This window comes from Papio anubis, chromosome 5, assembly GCF_008728515.1.
Source record: "Papio anubis isolate 15944 chromosome 5, Panubis1.0, whole genome shotgun sequence".
NCBI classification, from domain to species: domain Eukaryota; kingdom Metazoa; phylum Chordata; class Mammalia; order Primates; family Cercopithecidae; genus Papio; species Papio anubis.
The window spans coordinates 131,874,324-131,884,901 of record NC_044980.1 but is presented as its reverse complement, the minus strand read 5'-3'; the positions used below and the strand labels follow the sequence as shown (position 1 = coordinate 131,884,901).

General features: G+C 47.1%; 1 protein-coding gene across 5 annotated transcripts in view; it reads left to right on the top strand.

Annotated features, from left to right (window-relative positions):
• Positions 1-3,362: 3,362 nt before the first annotated feature.
• The window catches only part of SIL1 (SIL1 nucleotide exchange factor), a 239,359-nt gene continuing 232,143 nt past the window's right edge, over positions 3,363-10,578 (top strand). For 3 of the 5 annotated variants that reach the window (XM_017959934.2, XM_003900170.3, XM_017959933.2), the window contains exon 1: positions 3,363-3,553. The gene's annotated coding sequence lies outside the window, so the exon portion shown is untranslated. Of the gene's footprint in view, positions 3,554-5,496; positions 5,673-10,578 lie in introns of all 5 variants that reach the window. The other 2 variants (XM_021940209.2, XM_021940208.2) reach the window with 1 other exon arrangement.

The following is a 10,578-nucleotide window of genomic DNA, read 5'->3' as shown; positions in this document are numbered from 1 at the left end:
GGGCTCTGGGGGTGGGTGCTGTGGTTTCCTTTGATTTGATTGATGGTGGCCGGGTTGAAGGTGATTCCTCAGGCTCTCTACCCTTCCAAGCCTTCCTTTGCTCTTCTGGGGAGTGGAAGAGGGATTCTAGAAACTCTCCAACAGAACTGCAAGAGAGAGATGGTTTTTAGCCTGTTGTTTACTTATTTAAAAGGAATTTTTTGTTTTTTTTGAGAGTCTCACTCTGTTGTCCAGGTTGGAGTGCAGCGATGTGATCTTGGCTCACTGCAACCTCCACCTCCCAGGTTCAAGCAATTCTCCCTGCCTCAGCCTCCCGAGTAGCTGGGATTACATACGCCCACCACCATGACTTGCTAATTTTTGTATTTTTTTAGTAGAGACGGGGTTTTGTCATGTTGACCAGGCTGGTCTTGAACTCCTGACCTCAGGTGATTCACCCGCCTCAGCGTCCCAAAGTGCTGAGATTACAGGCGTGAGCCACTGTGCCCGGCCTATAAGGGAATTTTAAACTTACTTTTGCTCAATTCCAAGACTTATATAAGGAAACAAAGAGAGGAGACTACCAAAATCCCAGCACCCACTGTGATCACTGGACTTCAAACTTCTCACCTTTACAGTGGCCTTCTTGCTTAAGGCCGTGTGAGTAGAGGCTGTCTACTTGGGTTCAACTCTGCACACTGGCTTCAGCAGCTCAAGAGGCTTGATTTCAGAGCAAGTTCCTCTGAGAAGGTAGTTCTGTCAGGGTATGGCTTTGTCTGTTGGGACTACTATAACAAACACCTTAGGCTGGGTAATTTACAAACAGAAATTTACTGCTCACTATTCTAGAGACTGGGAAATCCAAGATCAAGGTGCCAACAGATTTGGGGCTGGTGAGGGCTTGCTCTCTATTTCAAAGATGGTGCCTTGCTACCTTGCTTCACATGGTGGAAGGGAAGATCACTGTGTCCCTCTATGGCAGAAGGGGCAAGGCAGCTCCCTTCAACCTGACCTTTTTTTTTTTTTTTTTGAGATGGAGTTTTGCTCTGTTGCCAGGCTGGAGTGCAGTGGTGCGATCTCGGCTCACTGCAACCTCCACCTCCTGGGTTCAAGTGATTCTCCTGCCTCAGCCTCCTGAGAGCTGGGACTAGAGGTGTGCACCACCATGCCCTGCTAATTTTTGTATTTTTAGTAGAGACGGGGTTTCACCATGTTGGCTAGGATGGTCTCGATCTCTTGACCTTGTGATCCGCCTGCCTCAGCCTACCAAAGTGCTAGGATTACAGGCGTGAGCCACCACGCCCAGCCCAACCTGGCCACCTTTTAACACTATCACATTGGCTATGAGGTTCCAATGTATGAATTTAGGGGAGACACCAACATTCAGACCATGGCAGTGCTTTTCAAGGTTTGGAGACCGGACCTGGGGTGGCAGTGGGAGACAGACTATCCCTTTCCTACCACATACCTAAGCTGGTTAGATCTGTCCCAAGGAGAAAGGCCCCACTTTGAGCGCTGGCAGCTGTGTTCAGCTGGCCTCTTCTCTTGGCCCAAGCATTCATTTATTCATGCTATGAGAAGATTTGAGCTTATTCTATTTTTAAGGCTCTTACTCTTGTAGCACTTTATTAATATCTTTTTTATAACTTGTGCCAGTCTTTATTATAATTTATATGTTCATTCTGTAATTTATCACTCGTGAGATATTTGTTGAACATTTATTATCTGTACTCATGGTACTAGGCAGTGACATAAGCTAGAATTATTCTTAGGCCCAGTTCTTCTCACTGGTCTCCTGGGTGTTCCAGGGGAAAAGTGAGCTGTTCTCTTTCCAAATCAGGCCCCAGGTGTTTTATCTAGACCTTTCTCATAAGTTGGCACTATTCACTGAACTACTGCCCAGGGGCTTGTTCTCCCTTCCCATACTAGTAACCAAGGTTTGCTCAGTGGCTGTGAAGTCAGTTTCCCATCTGCTTGAAGTAAACATAATCAAGAAGGTAAATTGAGTGGTAGAAGTTCGTAGAGTACATGGAAAAGGGAAAGGAAGTCCAGAGATAGGTTGTTTGCTATTGGGGAATACTTGCCCTTTGGGGAGGTCACTGTCTGGATTATTGTTTTCTCCACTCACGAATGACCAGGAATCACTGTGTGGGGGCTCTGAGGGCAGGAGGGGGCAGTCATTTTATTCATCAGGTTAAGCACGTCTAGGAAAGGGCAAGGTCTAAAGGTGGAACAGTGGAAAGAGAACAGGACTTTGGAGGCACCTAAATCTAGCTTTAACTCCCAGTTCTATCACTTCCTGACTGTATGACTTTGTGTAACTCCTTTAGCCTCTTTGAGCTTTAGCTTCCCCATTTATAAAAAGGGGATGACCATTCTGCTCAGAGGACGTTATAAGTAAATAAAATATGTATGCAGCACCTGGCACAGAAAATATTATATTCACTGGTACAGCAGAATTAGAACTGCACTGACACCAGCCTGGGGAACATAGTGAGACCCTGTCCGGAAAAAAAAAAAAAAAAAAAAAATAGCCTGGCAACAGTGGCACGCTCCTGTGGTCCCAGCTACTGGAGGCTGAGGGGGAGGATCCCTTGAGCCTGGGAGGTCAAGGCTGCGATGAGCCAAGATTGTGCCACTGCATTCCAGCCTGGGGGACACAGTGAGATGCCATATTAAAAACAAAAATCAGAATTGCAAGTGATCTTTATTTTACTAAATTTTGAGACAGAGTCTCACTCTGTCACCCAGGCTGGAGTGCAGTGGCACGACTTCAGCTCACTGCAACCTCTGCCTCGTGGGTTCAAGCGATTCTCCTGCCTCAGCCTCCCAAGTAGCGGCAATTACAGGCGCCCGCCACCACGCCTGGCTAATTTTTGTATATTTAGTAGGGGGGGGGCGTTTCACCATGTTGGCCAGGCTGGTCTTGAACTCCTGGCCTCAAGTGATCCGCCCGCCTGGGCCTCCCAAAGTGCTGGGATGACAGGTGTGAGCCACTGCGCCCGGCCACCTGATGTTATTTTTTAAATAATTGGTCCTTGTAAAAAAATTGCCCAAGTATATAAAGTGAGTGACTTACAGGTGTCGTATTTTGCATGAATTTGCGAGAAATTTTATTGCTGGAGACTCTCGGCTTATGTCCCAAACTGAGTCACAAGAACTTGATTTATTTTTACCCGCACCCCTCTGATTGCTTTCTGAGGGTCCTTCCGCTAGAAAGAAATTACACTGTTCGAACATCAGAGAGGAAACTTCGCGGTTGCAGCCTGGAAGCAGAAGCAGGTGGCAGGAATCTCTTCAGCCCTCGCTCTACCAGCGGAGGGGCACTGGGGCAGCTCGTGCAGAGTCTGCAGAGGGCGGTGCTAGGGGCGGTGCTCCCACCTCGGTGCGTGGTCGGGGGTGCCGCGCGCTGTTCTGTCGGCCCGCGATTGGGCGAGGCCACGAGCTGCGTAACAGCTGCCAGCTCACGGGCTCAGACTGTCGCCGCCGCGTTTGCGCAGGGGGAGCTGGTCGCCGCTGCGGCCGCCTGGAATTGTGGGGGTTGTGTCTGCCACTCGGCTGCCGGAAGCCGAAGGTAGGGGCGGTGAGGGCCGCCCGGCCCTGGAGCTGGGCTGGGGGTTCAGGGCGCTTCCTGGGCCTTCTCCTGCGGGCGGCCTCGGCGCCTTCGCAGCAGTGTTCTCGGGACCCACACATCCTCACTAGTGTCTCCAAAGCGGGACGTCCAAGTGGGCTCGGTGCACCCTGCCGAAGGCCCACCTTTCTTACCTTTCCCACTCAGAATGTCTCCATTCACCTCTTCATTGGCAGGAGATGAGGCCGTGGAAATTCGATATTGGCTTTGGCTCCGCACCTGTTTTTAGTGCCCTTGTCTGTTTGATTCTTCCGGCCTAAATTTCCATATCTGTCCGAAGGGGTGGCTTGGGTGTTGACCCGTGTGTCTCTTCCCATGTGGAATTATTGTCACTCTCTTAATGCTTGTTTTTCTTTGTCCTAGAAAATTTGCCTTTAGAGGTTACAGACTTTAGTTAGTGTTATCTCTCAGATCGTCTGGGGGGGGTTTGTGCATAAGCCTTGGACTCCATTCTCTGGGATTTCGGATAAGGTGGTGCGTGGGCAGCTGTACCCCAGGGGGTTCTCATTCAGGTAGTCCCGGAATCCTGGCTTTGAAAATCCCTGCTTCAGAAGTCAGGAGAGAATGACTTGACATATGAGCCCCTGGAATGGGGCTCTGAGTGGGAAAAGCCAGGAATCAGGAAATGCTAACACCTGTGAGGCTGGGGCTTTCTTTGCACCGGAGGAATTAGAATGCCATTTGATGTCTTTTAAAAATATTTGACTACCTATATATGTAAGATCAGTTTTCTAATATTTTTAAATGCCTGGCTTCAGTTGGCTTTCCCACTTCAGTAAACCTAAATAAAAACACAAAACTGTTCTGAGAGATGGGGAGGCGGTTAGGTTAACCCAAACTAAGTAGACAGGAGGAGAATAAAATTTACATATTTGCTAAGAGACGAAACTGATGTGTTTATAAACAGTTTTTTTATTTTTTATTGAGGCGGAGTTTGGCTCTTGTTTCCCAGGCTGGAGTGCAATGGCACCATCTCGACTCACGGCAACCTCCGCCTCCCAGGTTCAAGCGATTCTCCTGTCTCAGCCTCCCGAGTAGCTGGGATTACAGGCATGCGCCACCATGCCCAGCTAATTTTCTTTTCTTTCTTTCTTTCTTTTTTTTTTTTTTGGGATGGAGTCTCGCTCTGTCGCCCAGGCTGGAGTGCAGTGGCCGGATCTCAGCTCACTGCAAGCTCCGCCTCCCAGGTTTACGCCGTTCTCCTGCCTCAGCCTCCCAAGTAGCTGGGACTACAGGCGCCCGCCACCACGCCCGGCTAGTGTTTTTGTATTTTTTTTTAAATAGAGACGGGGTTTCACCGTGTTAGTCAGGATGGTCTCGATCTCCTGACCTCGTGATCCGCCCGTCTCGGCCTCCCAAAGTACTGGGATTACAGGCTTGAGCCACCGTAATTTTCTATTTTTATAGAGAGAGGGTTTCTCCCAGGCTGGTCTTGAACTCCCGAACTCAGGTGATCTGTCCGCCTCGGCCTCCCAGTGTTGGGATTACAGGCACGAGCCACCTCGCCTGGCCTATAAATAGGTGTTTTTTTTTTTTTTTTTTTTTTGACATTGTGAAAGATACTTTGTTACGTGTGTGTCTTTTCAGCTCTCACCCCACCCAAGTTTTTTTCTTTTCTGATAAAAATATAGCCAGATTTGGGGATTAGGTAGGATTTTGATGGGAGCCAGAGTGTAACGTTATTGGGATTGATATTTATACAACGTGGGTCAGAACTTGGTCTGTGGTTTTAGTTGAGAACATGGCCCTCGGGTTAAGATGGTGTTACCACACCAAATTTATTTCACCTGTCTTTCAGATGTTTAGTGAATTTAATCTGCTCATGAATACATGTGCTATTTTAATGAAATTGGCAATAGAAGAGACTTTCTGCTCCCATTTTACAGGTGATGGAAATATTACTAGGGATGTGGAAGTCCGGGAATGAAAAGTTGCCTAGTACTTTGATTCCCACTTACTTCTTCCCTGTTTTCTGAAGGCCAGCTACTCTCTACTGAGGCCAACTGTGAGCCCTGGTGTGTTTCATTGGCAGGAGAAAAGGCTAATTAAGTGAAACCAAAAGGTAACAAAATGGATTTTAAAATAACAGACATGTGGAAACTTAATCCACTAATGAATATTCTCCTTTAGAGTGGTGTGTGCAGGTGTAGGTGGTGGGAGTTGCGGGTGGCATCCCCTAAGTGATTTGGCTGTTGTCCAAGGCAGTTTTGAAAATCCACCTCTGGAATTGTTTTCAGAGACCTTTTTGAACCATGTGAGAGATCAGTTCCTTTAATATATTGAGTCATACTGTATTTTTTTTTTTTTTTTTGAGACGGAGTCTCGCTCTGTCGCCCAGGCTGGAGTGCAGTGGCCGGATCTCAGCTCACTGCAAGCTCCGCCTCCCCGGTTCACGCCATTCTCCTGTATTTTTTTTTTTTTGAGATGGGGTTTCACACTGTGGCTCAGGCTGGAGTGTGGTGGCATAATCATAGCTCACTGCAAGCTTGAACTCCTGGGCTTAAGTAATACTCTCACCAAAGCCTCCTGAGTAGTTGTGACTACAAGGGTGCACCACCAGGCCCAGCTAATTTTGTAATTTTAATTTTTGTAGAGACAGGGTCTCGCTGTGTTGTCCAGGCTGTTTTCGAATTCCTGGCCTTAAGCAATTCTCCTGTCTTGGCCTCCTAAAATGTTGAGATTACAGGCGTGAGCCACTGCATACAGCCTATATATATTTAACCCCGAATGGCATGGGTAAGCAACCTTGTCACCTGACTTGTCTTCAGATGAGTTAATGGTTCTTTTGAAGTGGAAATAACAGATTTTTGGAGGGTGGTGAACATGAGTTTTAATTCTGAGTCTACCACTTATTAGCCACATAACCTTGGATAAGTTACTTCACTTCTGGGGCTCAATGTACCACTACATAAAAGTGGCAATAATACTTTGAAGGGTGGTTAAATGAGGTAATTACCCATGAAAGCTCTTGGGACATAGGAATGCAATACATGTTTTCACCCTCAAAGATTGAAGATTTGCTGTTAATGAGAATATTCAAAAGAACATGACAGTCTCTGGCTGGGCACGGTGGCTCACGCCTGTAATCCAGCACTTTGGGAGGCCAAGGTGGGTGGATCACTTGAGGTGGGGAGTTCAAGACCAGCCTGACCACCATGGAGAGAAACCCCGTCTCTACTAAAAATACAAAATTAGCCAGGCGTGGTGGCGCATGCCTGTAATCCCAGCTACTCGGGGGGCTGAGGCAGGAGAATCACTTGAACCTGGGAGGTAGAGGTTGCAGTGAGCCGAGATCATCGTGCCATTGCACTCCAGCCTGGGTGACAGAGCGAGAGACTCTGTCTCAAAAAACAAACAAAAAACAAACAAACAAGTCTCTAAATGGAAGTTGTGCCTTTTTCGAAAGAGGTGGATATTCTTTTTCACATGCTTGTGGATTCATACTCTGACCTGCTCAGCCTCCCCCCGTCTTTCTTCATTTTCTATCCTTTCCTAAGTGAAGTTCTGCTGCAGAGGCTGTCGGCCAGTCTCTTGGAGTAAGCCTCTTTTCAGGAGAGCTAATCTGAACGCTCTTGCAATGCTACTCCCTTGGTTACTATTCCTAGGGATTTTTCTCTGGGGGCTCCAGATGGTGCTTAGATCATGCTCTGTAGCACAGCCATCTCTAACTCCTGGATTCGGTGTCCATTTGGAGACCCATCCTGTGGAGCTAATCTTCTCTCTTTCTGAGCAAGGATGAATACTTTATCCTTTTCTGAGTCAGCCTTAAACTGCAAACCTTAGTCTTCTACAGCAGAAAGCCTTGCATTTTAATTATATGTAGTCTAAAGAGGGAATAGCCTGCCCTTTTCTTTTCTTCCTTTACTTTCACCAAGGATTTCACTGCCGAGTAGGGGAGTAGGAGAATAGCCTGTTGCCATTCAGAGTGAGGCTTTGGGTAGCCCCTGATTCCTAGCATAAGCAATAACTGAGTTCATCTTTGGGACGAAAACCTTATAAGAGATTTGGGCTGCTCAGACATATGTGGAGAACCTCATGGAATTTTCCTAGCTTGTGAGGAGTTTATACCTGGCATTCTTACTTTTGCAAATTTCTTTTTTCTTTTTTTTTTTTTTGTGAGACGGAGTCTCGCTGTGTCGCCCAGGCTGGAGTGCAGTGGCCGGATCTCAGCTCATTGCAAGCTCCGCCTCCCGGGTTTTTACGCCATTCTCCTGCCTCAGCCTCCCGAGTAGCTGGGACTACAGGCGCCCACCACCTCGCCCGGCTAGTTTTTTGTATTTTTTTTTAGTAGAGACGGGGTTTCACCGTGTTAGCCAGGATGGTCTCGAACTCCTGACCTCGTGATCCGCCCGTCTCGGCCTCCCAAAGTGCTGGGATTACAGGCTTGAGCCACCGCGCCCGGCCTACTTTTGCAAATTTCTACCCAGAATCCAGTAGCAACAAAACTATGTTCAGCCCAGACTTGTAGTTCCTTCAGGTTCCACCAGGCAGCTATAAGACAAGGGTGTGGTTGTGCTGGCTGGCCATGTCTGCCCTCATCCTCCTAATACTGCCCTTGGCTTTGGTATTGAGAAGGAAGTGGCATAATCAATTCGTGAGTAACATTCTCTGCCAAAGTTGAAGTCAGGGGCAGAGAGTTGTCAGCATAGGACTAGACAAATGGAAAGAGCCAGCCTTGCCTCAGGAATGCTGCTAAAGTGCTGTGAATCCATGACAACCACTGTGTTTCTTGGTGTCACCTCATTTGTGAAATGGGAATGCCTTCATTGATCTCTTTCATGAGAAGGGTGGACCACCATCCCAGTTTGCCCAGGACAGAGGGATATCCAAATATGGGACTTTTAGTGCCAAAAGCAGGCAAGTCCAGGGCAAACCAGGACAAGTTAGTTACCCTACCCATGACCATTATACAAATGAATGAACACTCTGTCCTTAGGGTTCATCTAAGACTCAACCCTTTGAGTTCATTTAATTATTTTTCAACCTTCTGTTCATTATCATATTTTGAGACTTTTTTCCCCCTAATTGTCTACTCCCCAATGGAATTTTTTTTTTTTTTTTTTTTTTTTTTTTAGAGGGAGTCTCACTCTGTCACCGAGGCTGGAGTGCAGTGGCATGATCTCTGCTCACTGTAGCCTCTGCCTCCTGGGTTCAAGTGGTTCTTGTGCTTCAGCCTCCTGAGTAGCTGGGATTATAGGCGCCCACCACCACGCCCAACTAATTTTTGTGTTTTTAGTAGAGATGGGGTTTTGCCATGTTGGCCAGGCTGGTCTTGAACTCCTGGCCTCAAGTGATCTGCCCACCTCAGTCTCCCAAAGTGCTGGGATTACAGGCATGAGCCATCGCATCCGGCCACCCCCAATGTAATTTTAATACCACAGATGTATTGTGTATCTGTTTTTGTATTGTGGCCCTTTCGACGGCCACAAACCATTGTAATATCTAATATTTTTTCCCTAAGAATCAATTTTCACCCCTTTTGAGGGTAATATTGCACTCATTGAGAATGCATGGTCTTATCTGATACTCTTTCTTTAATATAGTCATCAAGGCCTGTTTTTTATCATGAAGAAGCAACTGGTTCCACAAGCTTTTTCTTTTTCTTTTTCTTTTTGTTTTTTTTTTTTTTGAGACTGAGTTTTGCTCTTGTTGCCCAAGCTAGAGTGCAATGGTCATGTAGGGTAACTAACTTGTCCTGGTTTGCCCTGGACTTCCTGCTTTTGGCACTAAAAGTTCCACATTTGGATATCCCTCTGTCCTGGCTCACTGCAGCTTCTGCCTCCTGGGTTCAGGTGATTCTCCTGCCTCAGCCTCCTGAGTAGCTGGTACTTATAGGCATGTGCCACCACACCTGGCTAATTTTTTTTTTTTTTTTTGGTAGAGACAGTCTCACTGACCACCTCAGGCTGGTCTTGAACTCCTGGGCTGAAGCATTTCTCCTACCTCGGCCTCCCAAAGTACTGGGATTATAGGTGTGAGCCACCACACCTAGCCAAGTTTATTCTTTATTGTTTTAATTTTCTTTGAGTCTTTGGATTTTGAGGTGGTCCATTTACCATCTGCTTCTCTGGTGCCTCTTGGGCCTTCCATCTTCACAGCTGGGACTGCTGTGTTGGCCCAGGTATCCCCAGCCTGGACATTGGAACCTTTGGGAAGGGTCTGATATTTGGCCCTTCTCACATTTCACACCTACAGAGAAATGGGGAGGGGTATGTTTCTGAGGTCTGCTCACAGGCCATGTTGTCACTGAGGAAGTTCTTGATCATCCCTTTTAGTTACCACTTATCATCACTGGCAGAAGAACATCAAGGTAGTCAGTGAACTGATCTCCACAGCTAGCTACTTCCCTCTCTGCAAGTAGTTTGCTCCTTCAGTCTTGTGATGAGAAAGAGATCTAGAAACTGGAAGAAGAATCTGAGATACATCCTAAAGTTCTGGTGAGGAAAGCTGATGCCAGTGGACTTTTTTTTCTTTTTTTTTTTTTTGAGATGGGATTTTGCTGTGTTACCCAGGCTGGTCTTGAACTCCTGGCCTCAAGCAATCCTTCCACCTCAGCCTCCTAAGTAGCTGGGATTGCATGCATGTACTACCATGCCTCACTCACCAGTGGATTTTTTTTTTTTTTTGAGACAGTGTCTTGCTCTCTTGCCCAGGCTGGAGTGCAGTGGCGTGATCTCGGCTCACTGCAACCTCTACCTCCCAGGTTCAAGTGATTCTCCTTCCTCAACTTCCCAAGTAGCTGAGAGTACAGGCGCCTGCCACCATACTTGGCTAATTTTTGTGTTTTTAGTAGAGATGGGATTTCACCATGTTGGCCAGGCTGGTCACGAACTCCTGACCTCGTGATCTGCCCACCTTGGCCTCCCAAAGTGCTGGGATTACAGGCGTAACCACCATGCCTGGCCCTTTTTAAGAGGGTCTCACTCTCTTGTCCAGGCTGGAGTGTAGTGGTGTAATCATAGCTCATT